The sequence below is a fragment of the Phragmites australis genome, chromosome 8 (genome assembly GCF_958298935.1).
Source record: "Phragmites australis chromosome 8, lpPhrAust1.1, whole genome shotgun sequence".
In the NCBI taxonomy this organism is placed as follows: Eukaryota; Viridiplantae; Streptophyta; class Magnoliopsida; order Poales; family Poaceae; genus Phragmites; species Phragmites australis.
The window spans coordinates 9,617,013-9,629,297 of record NC_084928.1 but is presented as its reverse complement, the minus strand read 5'-3'; the positions used below and the strand labels follow the sequence as shown (position 1 = coordinate 9,629,297).

The window sequence follows — 12,285 nt, the reverse complement described above, 5'->3', positions numbered from 1 at the left end:
GACTCAGCTTTAACAATGAAATGACAACACCTCTGTCATGAATCAGGTTTTGGATACGAAGTGACCACACAGCTCAGCTTTAACCATGAAATGACAATACTAAGTACTAAGTACCAGCTGCCTTTTTCTTTCGAGAGCTAACTCAACACATGCATCTATGTTGCCCTTGTATCATTGAAGATCCAGAGCAGAACAAGAGGGAGCTAGAGTTGGAGATAGAAGTGCACGAGGCATGCATGTCGCAGGGCAACTGCGGTATAATAGCAAGCCTAAAACTATTCCCCTTTGCCATGGTTGCTTGATTCCGTTGTGGGGTAAGTGTGCATGACATCCTACCACTCTACGAATTTTATCTAATTCACCTGCTTTCCTCCAATAGTATGACAAGCGTGGATGTTCAACGGTAGAAGATGAGGCTACATGATTCCCTGCCTTACATCAACTACAGCTACCAATATGTTTTTTTTAAGCCTAATGCTTTCATAGGATTTCCCACTCGAGTTTGGCCCCGTGCATGTCACCCAAACCACCTAAGAAACACTTCCCTAGTCTTGTAGAGTTTTTTGGAATCACTCTTGGTTGAAGGCATCGACGGATCTTCACCAACTACCTCGTCGAGGTGTCGTTGGCCACGGCCAACAGTTTGACCACCATTTGGGCCAGTCTAATCGGCAGGACTTGTGTTGGCTGGTTAGACTCAACAATTAGGAGTCAGACCGCCGCTAGGGCTGGTCTGACCACTAGACCCAGCGATCTGACCACCACCTATCTCGATTTGACCACCAGGTCTACTTAGTAATGTTTTCTTCTCTGTTTGACCCTCACGGTCTGACCACGACCTATCATGGTCTGACCACCAGCTACTTAGTACCCATTGAACTTAGGTTAACTCATGCGATGATTAAACCTTCTTTAGCCCAATCAATTAGCGTTATTTTGCAAAAAATTTCATAACATATCACGTTACATCTCTTTCATGATCATGCATCATAAAGAATATCTCATCGCTTGTTCTTTTATTTATTCGTTGTGTATTCCTTTGATTAGAGAGTGATGTGTCAACGGTTCAAGAAGTCAAGAACGACAATGAACCGGAGTTGTACGTGAACAAAGCACCAGAAAACCAAGGCAAGCATATATCATATAGCACCCTTACTTTACAATGGTCATGTGTTTTAACTTGCTATTATTGTATGGGTTAGTTGCATTAAGTAAGTTGAGTTATTAGGTTCAAATGGGTAGGTCATATATTGTTGCATTATCTTCCTTATGATTGATGTTATTGTATCCTTGTAACCATGGGTGACGAATAGAATCAAGTCTAGTGTTTGATAAATTCTTAGTTATGCTTAGCGTATCAGTAGAATTTGAGTTGTGGATGTCATCATCGTTAACGAGTTATAGGACATGTATTGCAAACTCTACGATGATGGTTAAGTAAATGTGGTAAATGTGGTAGGGATGGATGAGAAAGGAGTCTTGGATGTCGTCGCCTAGCTTGAGTTGATTAAAGACCGTACCGATATTTACCTGTGCCTAACACTTACCATACTTAGACCATCTCCAACCATATTCCCTTCATTTCGTTCCCTTCCCGATTCCCTTCCCCGTTCCATTCCCTTTATTTTCTCTCATCTCCAACAGCTTCCATTCGAGAGGAATCGCGAAGGGAAAGGAGAGAGAATCCTGTCCTGGAGGGAATGACCTTGGGAATCCCTTCGTGACAGGAACCGTGAAGGGAAACTGTTGGAGTGTTGAAGAGAACGAAAATCCCTTCACGACGGGAATCTGGGCCGTGAAGGGAAACCCTTGGCCATGGTCTTACCACATATCTGTACATGGGACAAATGAGTTGAATATTGTATGTTGTGTGCATCGGCTAACTGTGAACCTGTGCTGTGTTGAGAAAAATGATGAGATGAAGAAGTTTATACTAGGGTGGCGAGGGCACTAGGGTGTCCAATGGGGAAGAGCCCCAACAGAAACTAGGTATCCTTAGTAGCGTAGCCATGGGCCGGTCTGATATAGCACATATGAGAAAGGTTGTCACGAGGGCAGAGATGATGAACTCGTGTTGTGTGGGTAAAGATGTACGCCTGCAAGGTGTAAGAACAATTCGGATTTCCATGCTCTCGGTCATGAGCATGCTTGGTGTCGTGATAGTTCGTCGTAGAGTCACATGATGTTCTTAAGATGATTGTCATGTTCATTGGGGATGAGCATGAGAGGGAAAGGTTGATCACTTGGTTAAGGTTATTCTTTAAGGTATAGGTAGGTTTTGGAAAAAAGAGGGTCAGGTCAGTTGAGTCGCATAAGTCTTCATACTTAGGTGTGTACACATTTAGATGATTAAAATGCATTTAAGAAAATGTGCAGTTTAAGGCATAGCTTTCTTGCCACCACCAAATGCTTTATCCTTCAAGTCAGGAATATATATACCTATATGTGTAAATCTTACGAGTACCTTCGTACTTACGGTGCTATTGTTGATTTTTTGTTGAAGATGAGGACGAGCCGATGTTTGGTAACTTTTACCCCGCTGATGCCAGCGATAAGCAAGGGTAAATCCATACGACACGAGACTAACCCTAGTGATGCTTAAGGGCAAAAGCATCATCAACTACTTTTGCTATTTTGTTGTACACATTTTTCCGCTGCATATCTAGATGAATGATGTACTAGAACAAACTCATTGTAATATAGTTTCTAGTATTCATTTCGGGTCAAGTTTATGGATAACTTGACACAAGTTGTTTTACTCTAATAACTTTATTTGAACCATGTTGTAATATAATTTTATACTTGTTGTCCCTTATCGTGATGAATGTATGTAAAGGTACATGTATGATCCTGTGGGCATGTACCGGGAATACCAAAATTGCACTTGTTTTAATAGAATGGTTGTGCGATGGGTGGTTTAGATGTGTGTTAACACATGGCACATTGATAGACGGGCGTGTGCTAGCTTTCATCTTTATAGCCAGTCGACATGTTCAATTAAGCTGAATGGGATTTGGACGGCTCTCACAATAGGTGAGTAGGAGCTGTCGCCATCATGCTCTACCCTCAAGGTGAGCCAATGAGGTGAGCGGACATCATCAAGCTATTGTCGCCATGCCCTTCAGGGGTGACGGGCATGCTGGCATGTGCGGGTGGGTTAGCCGGTCGGTACCGTCGTGCCTCACCTCTGGAGAGCACACATCATCGCACTGCGTGGTGCCTCCGGCCAACGCATGCGTCTCTGATGCTGCCATTGCCTCTTGGTGGCTAGGGTAGCCATGCATGGTAGATGGGTCGCACGAAGACTCATTAAAGCCAAACTAGCCCGAATTGCGGGTTGGAGCCCAATTAGGATGGCAAACGCCCTTGAGGTTATACAAAATTATTAAAAGGCTCTTAGAGTTTGCAAAAAGGTCCTTTGGGACCTAAAATTATAGTAAAGCCCCTATTTTTCATAGAATTTACACATAAGTCCTTGGAAATTGAAAAATAGGTTCTTTGGGATGTAATATTGCAAATAAAACCCTAGAATTTATAGTATAATGTTTTAAGGCTTTAAACATGGTGTAATTCACATGTTTATCATGATTTAATTCTGGAAATCTATTTTCATTTCCATTATGTTTAAACTGTAGAATGTATTTTCTATGCATAGTCAAATAGTAGAGATTCATGTTAAAAATGATTAAAATTCTGGAAGTATGTTTTAAATTTCAAAATTTGTTTTTTGCTATATTTCATGTATATTATTATTTTCTATGTGTATTCAAATAGTAGAAATTCATAAGGTTAATTTACCACTATGATATGGTTGTATTATATCTAGATATGTAACTATAGTTCCAACATGCCTATATAAGAAACATGACCAAAACTTGTTGAGACTTACACCGTGTAATACCTAAAAAGAGAGAAAGAAAAAAGGAAAGAGATGGGTTGGGTCAGTGTGGCCCAACCGACCACCCCTTTTGGGCCTAGGGCCCATCTAACCAATGACCTACCTACCCCGAAGTTTTCCCCACCAGTAGCCCCTCCCCCACCCCTGGCCTCCACCCCTCCCCTGCTGGCGACCCCCTCCCCTGCACCCCAGGCTGGTGGCTGGCTGCCCTTGATCCTACTTCTGCTATTGAAACCAAGAAGGGGGGAGAAGGAGGGAAGAAGGAAGGAGCAGCCACAAAAAAGAAGGAAGGAAGGAAGAGAGGAGAAAGAGTTTTCGCTAGATCTCGCTACGTGTGCTAGGTAAGGAATCAATGCAACCTTTCTCTATTTTCTGTAGTTTTTGGTGGGATTTAGGGCTAAACCTTGTTAGATGAGCTGCTGTTCGCAGGGAATAGGTTGCAGATTTCGTCGGTCTACACAACAAGATAATAAACTGGTTTTGAGTACCTTAGGGTGGCGTTTGGATAGTTACTTGGAATGGGATAGGAAAATGTACATGTATAAGAAGTTGTGGGTTTAGGATGGGGAAATATGCTTCAAACCTATTTCTTTGTTCGGATCTAGATGGTTAGGGATTGAGATATAGTCCTGCACGGAAGGTGAGGGGGATCATTTCCCACATGTAACCCACCCTCCCCATCGGGTTTAGATCGGTGGGATACGAGCTGCTGATATCCCATTCCCTGTCCAGCTGCATATCCCATTCCCTTTATTCAAACATGGGTTTAAATCTATCCCACCCCTATTTCCCTATCCCACCCTTCATTTTTCACTAACCAAACGAGACCTAGATGTTGATCTGGCTTTTCCCACTAAGGAGAAAGTTGTAGAGGGTTTAAAAATCTTTCGAGGGATTCCTAATTCGCATTTTTTGGTTTGGGAGACATGTTTTTCTAAGTAAGCTATGTAAGGGAATTTTGTAGTTGTTTGTTCAATTGGAGCGCGGTTCTGATCTAGCTCTTTTTGGAGACCTTAGAAGCTGAATCTGCCTGCTCATTATGGAATAAGATGTAGGTTATAGTCTAAGCTTTCGATAGAGGGGTTAGAATGTCCAATTTGGTTGAGCTGTTTGTCTTGTCTGCCCATTTAAATCTTGCTGTCTGGGATTGTGTTGCTGATGCTCCAGTGCAGATTTGGCAATCATTTCCGCAACCTTAGAACTTTTTCCTGCAGAACCCGCCAATTAAAAAGTTGTAGCTATTGTCAAGACCAAGCTCTTGTTAAATTTTCACAAATTTTGGCAGTGCAGTTTGTGCACAACGAATGATGGAAACCTATTGTGTTGCAGTGTCAGTTTTGTAGACAGTGTCTATTTGAGGGCTTTTTTTTTACAGACTTCAGAGATTTTTATGAATTATCTCACAATATCAAAATTTGTATCTCATGAAGTTATCTATTCACTATAAAAAATCATACTTTTTGGAGCTTTGGTTTGTCAATAGCTGTCTGTTGATTTTTTTCTATTCATAGTGCATAAATAGATTCAATCTTCAGTTTTCCATTGCATTTTACACGTAGTTGTGTACAGAATTAAAATTTAAGGTCTCATGAAAGTTATATATCTTGTTCTGTAGAATTAAAGAATGTCATAATTTACTATGTTCTATACAGTAGATTTAAAGTTATGAAATTGTGAAGCAGCCTTGTTATTAGTGGCCGAACATCGGCTTTTTGGTAATGCCGTGAGTGCGGGGATTTTGGGTGTAGGACCGGGTGCCTTTTTGCTTATATGTTGTCTATGTGTATTTGGTGCTAAATATATGCTTGTTCAGGTGGTGCCACTCATGGACACAATTAGTGCCTGTCTTTGTCGTTGGTGGAGCCAAGTGAATGTAGCGATTGTACTACGCTTTAACTCGTTATTTGATTACCTGCACCTTTTTGATTGCATCACTTACAAATGTTCTAATGATCTGAATATGAGCATGTTATCTTATTACTTTACTCTTTGAAGTTATATAATTCTTCAATCATGAGGATGAGGAAGTGGCATATATCGTTTTCCGGTTGTTTATATCCTTTCATATATAGATCCATGAAGTATGTAATTATGTTGGAAGATATGTTTTTATTTATACATGACCCACGTCATATACATTTCATGTATTGGAAGTAGGGGTGAAAATGGTTCGGATATTATCTGGAAAATTCGGATTCAGATAGCCTCAGTTTGCATACTTTGCTGGATATTATCAGTTCGGATTCAAATTTGAATAATTTTGGATTCAGATACGAATCCGAATTCGGAATAGCATTTTGTGTCAGACCGAATAATTTGGGTATTCAAACTTTAGCCTAGTCCAAAGTATTTTCTAGGCCCAAAAGCTGCTTCAGCCCATGGTGGTGGCCTAAGAAAGGAGAGAGGAGGAGATGGGCTTCAGCCTAGGAAACAATTGGATTTTGAACCAAAGTATTTTCCAAGATTTCCTTTTATCTTTCATTTTCTATTTTCTATTGTCTAGTAAATCCATAATTGAAAATAAAAAACTAAAGAAATAGTATAACACTTCAAATAAATCTAGAAAAATTCCAACAAACAAAAGAGAGCATGATGGTTCAAGAAAAAAAAATTCTAACTCATGCTAATGACTCTAATTTAACTCTAAGTCTTATTTAATTATTTATAATCCATTTTCTATAATTGAAGTAATATCTTTAGTGTTAATTAACTTATGCATTATTAATTAACTTAGATGTTGATGAGGATGTGGAGGTGGAGGACTTTTTGGAGGAAATGGAAGAAAGATAATGTGGAGGCTAGCTGCTCCATTTGCCGCGGCATCACTTGGTTCGCTATTTCTTATATTTGAATTCAAAGTTGTATGGCCTAATTTCTACCATATTATATTTCATTGAACTAAAACCTGTAGGAGCAAGAGAACTTGGGTGTTGATGAGGATGTGGAGGTGAAGGAATTTTTGGAGGAAAAAGATGAATGATAATCTTGAAGCTCGCTGCTCCATTTGCCAAGGCCATCAATGAAAATGTGGAGGCTGACCGCTCAATTTGTACTTTTAAATATCTAAGTATTGTCGAACTTATAATATTAAGTATTTGGGCACCTTTGTCCAGGTTTGATGAACAATTAAAGAGGTTTTATCGTTCCAAGAAATATCCATGACCGTATTTATTTCAATTCGTATTCGCTCTATATTTGTATTTGAGACTATACGTATTCATACATGAAGATATATGTATTCATTTTGAATACGATAAAAAAATATGAAACAAATATGGTAAAGGCATTATCCACTCGTATACAATCTGTTTCCCCCTTAATTAAAAGTTATGTCACGCAACATTCGCGACTGTACTAGTACAACGATGTATGTTACCCAAGAAAGGGTCCGGTGCACACCTTTATGTTACTTAAAAAAGGGTAAGGGTGAGGAAGAGCGTAGAGCCAGCAAACAGAAGGACAAGAAGGAGATAGAAAAAGAACCTCCATCAAACACCTACGTGACAGGCCAATCATTATTGAGCAAGAAAGCGTTAGAGCAATTGGGCTAGGCAAGTATGATTTTGCACGACCTATACTTGAAGAGGTTCCATGAGGAGAAACATCTTTCTCCTTGTTTCAGCGCCAAGTACCAGTGGCAACATTTTCTGCAACTAGCTAGAACCTTCCTCATGACCTTCGAAGATTTATTTCTCCTCTACCGTCTTGACAAGCTGGACATTAGTCTACTGAGATGCTGGACACTGTAAGTATTATTAATCGTGATATATGCTTAATGAACCACCTAACTCATTGATACGCTCATTCATCTACATTACTCTTATGTATAGACTTACGATTCAAGAAGCCAGGAGAGAGAATCTGAGAATTGAATTGCTCGACCCATAGGTCGTATGTGGGTCAACGATCACTTGGTCTCCGTGGGAGGTCGAGAAATACGTCGCGGAGGCCATGATCGCTCTCTATGGATCGAAGGACCTTATTCTTCTATCGTACAACTACCGAGATCATTGGATGCTAGTTTGTATCTATACACCCAATCAACACTACATATACTTCGACTCGATGTACTACGACCCAGAGAGGTATTTAGATCTAACATATTTGTTGACAAGGGCATTCGCGGAGTATGTTTTGATGGTCATGATTGTACGGAGAGATAAACCCTCGGCGACCCACCAATATAAGTTCACGGTAATAATTTCTCCGTCGCACATCAATTTACTGTTATAATATATATTCCATAGAACTAAATGTACTGTGCACAAATTTATGTAGTGTCACAAGCAGCCGCAGGGCACCAACCTCTGTGGGTGTTATGTTGCCTAGTATATATTGCAAATCGTTGGCTCTAGTCCACTAGTATATCCGTCAGTTAGTGTACTTATAGTATATTAAAATGCATTTTTCATCGTTGTGCCTAACTACTTAAATTTTCTTCTACAGACTTATAAATTTCCTATAGGTAATCTCATGAAGGATAGTCTAATGTATATTCAAAAATGGCTCATCCATTTCATACTTGCGGAGATCATAAAGGAGACCAGCGAATTTTATGATCCCGAAAACTTTAGGAGCCAAGGTTTGTAATCTCAATAGAAGTTGGTCATTTCAATATATTGAAAATGCTTGCATCTTGCAATCTATTGATGTATTATACCTTTATGACTAATGATATAGAAAATGAAGCAAATGAACTTATTACTTCCCTTTAATCCAGTGTGCTAAAGCTAATTTGTTTGTTTATCTATTGTCAGGCACGGGGTTGACTTAAGAATGAAGAATGCTTTGTAAATGTTTGGAGCCTTTGTAATATTGACATTTTACTTCTATTTATGTGTGACTTTGTAATGTTGCGAGGCTTTGTAATACTGAATTTGTGATATTGAAAGAACATGTTCGATCTACAAAGTGTATGGAGTTTGAATGCAAATGATCTGTTGTGTGTATGACATACTGTTGTGTGTATTTTGCTATTGATATGTCAGTTACATTCAGTAATATATGGATTTTGTACTGTATATATGACAGTACAGACGGTTTTAGGAATACAACTGTTTGTACAAATGCGTTTTATAATGACCTCTGTCATATAGTACAGACGGCTCAAGATCAGAAGCATCTGTATTGTCCCATAGTACAGACGGCTCCAATAACGAGCCGTCTATACTATTACTATATCACAGACGACCCGAAATTTTGAGCCGTCTGTGATATTAATAGAACAAATGGCTCTTGTTTGGAGCCATATGTGCTATTACTATATCACAGACGGCTCGTGACTCCGAGCCGTCTGTGATATTCTATAGTACAGACAGCTATTGATTGGAGCCATCTGTACAAAAGTTTTGTATAGATGGTTCAAAATTCGTATGTACAAATCTGATTTGTACAAACTCTTTTTCACATACGGTTCGAAAAACTATCCCGCATGGGCCTTCCGAACCGTCTGTAAAAATGATTTTTCTAGTAGTGACTATCTCCTGAGATTTCGTAACTTTAGCACTCCTGATAATTCCTTCATTTTTAATGATCTTCTCATCTGTTAATTGACCTTAGCTGACCTTCTTATCCTTGAAGATTTAATAAGGCGTATCTTAACTCCGAAAAAAGGGTACTTGTTCTTGATAGTTGCTTCTGGGATCGGAGTATAGCTTATGATTATTGTCCTTCCTTTGGCACACCTTATTACCCCATTATTGTTGGCTAGCCTTTTCTAAGAACAACTTTTGCGTCATTGGATTCAGGACCAACAGATTGGCTAGAGGGTCTACCCCCCTTAAAAAGAGAGAACTTCTTTTACATGCATTTCTAGTTCTTGAGATGCAGACAAACTAGAGATGGAGCAGAGAAACATTAATTTTTCTCGAGTAGAGCGAGGAAACAAAACTTCTATTCAAATCTTAAACAGATTGCACTTAATCAACATGATTTCATGATAACTGATACGAAGAGATAACATAAGGAGATTGCAATATCGGATCCACATTATTACAAGGTTGCATTTGACATGTGATATATCACTCTCAATTTTTTTGTGCCTACTGAGCTTCTTCTGCAGTGACATGGTTGACCTTCCCACGGACGAAGTTCTACTGTCCACAGTTGTTCTGAGTGGGCATTTGACTTCTATTAGATGCTTAGGATTTGGAGTGTTGGTGTTGGACTGGTTTGGATAGCTCTTAGGGCAATATCTCACAAAGTGTCATACTTCCTCGTAATAGTAACATCCCTTGGCTGTCCACAGTTGTTCTGAGTGGGCATTTGACTTCTATTAAATGCTTAGGATTTGGAGTGTTGGTGTTGGATTGGTTTGGATAGCTCTTAGGGCAATATCTCACAAAGTGTCATACTTCCTCGTAATAGTAACATCCCTTGGCTAAAGAGGGAGTAACTAGGTTGTTCTTGGATTGGGGAGTGGTAGGCGGTATAGAACGAGGTGTTTGATAATCAGAGCATTGAACATGTGCTTGAGGTTGAAGCTTGTACTAATTGTTGGGACGGAACATAGGCCCCGGATGGGGAGCTTGAGTTGACACACGAGGACATGTGTTGCTTTTTTGTCCTTAAAATGACATCTTCCTCTTCTTCTCATCCAATTGATGGCGCTTATGTTAAACCACTAGAGCTTTGTTCACTGTAGCCTGGATGAAGTACGCCATATTCTATGGCATCGTTCAGACCTTCCAAAAAGCGTTCCTGCTTCTTCTCATATGTGTCCACTTCACCTGGTGCATACTTGGACAATTAAGTGAACTTGGTCACATACTCCCTTACTGTCATAGATTCTTGCTTCAGGCTTATGAATTCCTTCTTTTTCAGGCGGATGTCCCCTAATGACACATGATGAGTGCAGAAATTGACTTTGAATTTCATCCAGGTGATAGCTGATGGGTTGTCATGTACGGCATAGTATTACTCCCACCAGTTCAAAGCTTGACCAGTGAGTTGGTGCGAAACATAGAGAACCATTTCCCTATCATTGCACTGTGCAACCTACAGCTTCCTTTCTATGTCTTTCAACCAATCATCTGCATCCATAGGCTTCACTGCATGACTGAAGACTAGAGGTTGGGTTCTCTAGAATTCTCCAAATCTTGATGGCGATTGGTGAGGTGGGGGAACATAAGCTAGTTGTTGCTGCTGCATATGCATCACAATTTGGGTTAAGGCCAGCAAGATCTAAATATGTATGGTCATCTGTTGTTCCACATTCATTGGAGGAGGTGGTAGTGGGTTCTAGTTGTTGTTGTTGTTAGCCTCAATGTCGTCACTGTTGCTTCTTGTCTTCACCATCTGATCAGGATTGAGGAGGAAGGTTGGGACAAGAGGAGAAATGACTAGAAGGAGAAGACCCTACTATACTATTAACTATAGAGATAGTAAGCCTATTGGAAATGTGGCTATGTATTGGATGCTAAAGCATCTCACAACGCACAATAACACAGAAACAGAGAAACCAATTCGCATAAGGCACACAAACACAAACACACACTACCAAGATCGCTCGAATGGTTCTAAAGAATAGGGAAAAAGTCCTACTATGACTCAAAAAATTAAAACTGGGAGTAGCACTGAGGTAGATATTCATGTCTTCAGTGTTGTGGTAGATAACACTTCCTTGTAGCGAAGAGCCCTCGACTTCATCATCGGAATCTTCATATGAGGTAGAAGCATCAAGTGAGATCTTCAAGTGTATCCTTCTCAATGAAGTAACTTGGATGGTTCAACAACTAAAAGTTTGAAAGAGAGAGCATTGGAGATTCATTTTGCTCAATAGATTGAAATAGGTAAGTAGAGAAAGAAACTAAGAGGTCAGAAAAGCATGCGAATGGGTTTTTCAAAATAGGCTTTTGTACCATAGAGAGAGCATGGTAAGTAGAGAGAGAAATCGAAGAAGGGAGGAGATGGTTTCAACACGCTCCTCAGGAACTGCAAGGCGTCTAGCACGTTGGCGAAGAGAGGTTGATGGAACTCCCACCGTCGATCAGAATATGACTTAGTCGGATGTTTTGTACCGTGGTCTTGACCAACGACCAGGGTGTCTAACACACCCGAGGTGGTCTACCAGGATGAAGGTGAGGGGCACCTCTGTCCACTTCAAATGCGGGTTCAGGCCTAGCATGGTCGCCCATACTTCATGGACCACCAACTTGTATTCCCTGTTCGAGGGATATATTGCGACACCCCCAAAGATATGGTGGACCATGTGATCGGACTATTGAAAACCCATCGCCGACTGGTCAGGGTCAATCTCATCCTCACTATTGTCATTGCGCCTGGGTTTACACTCCCAAGCTCCATATCGATGATGCCCCGCATGACCTTGCATTCGGTCAGGTCATGGGTGTCGGTGCGGTGGATCGAGCAGTAGCCTCGTCCCTTCT

The 12,285-nt window shown here is 40.3% G+C and overlaps 1 long non-coding RNA gene across 1 annotated transcript; it reads left to right on the top strand.

Annotated features, from left to right (window-relative positions):
- Positions 1-4,058: 4,058 nt before the first annotated feature.
- LOC133925832 (uncharacterized) lies at positions 4,059-7,053 on the top strand. Its single transcript, XR_009911015.1, has 3 exons — positions 4,059-4,239; positions 6,633-6,727; positions 6,810-7,053. It is a non-coding gene; the product is annotated as an uncharacterized LOC133925832 (long non-coding RNA).
- Positions 7,054-12,285: the final 5,232 nt, after the last annotated feature.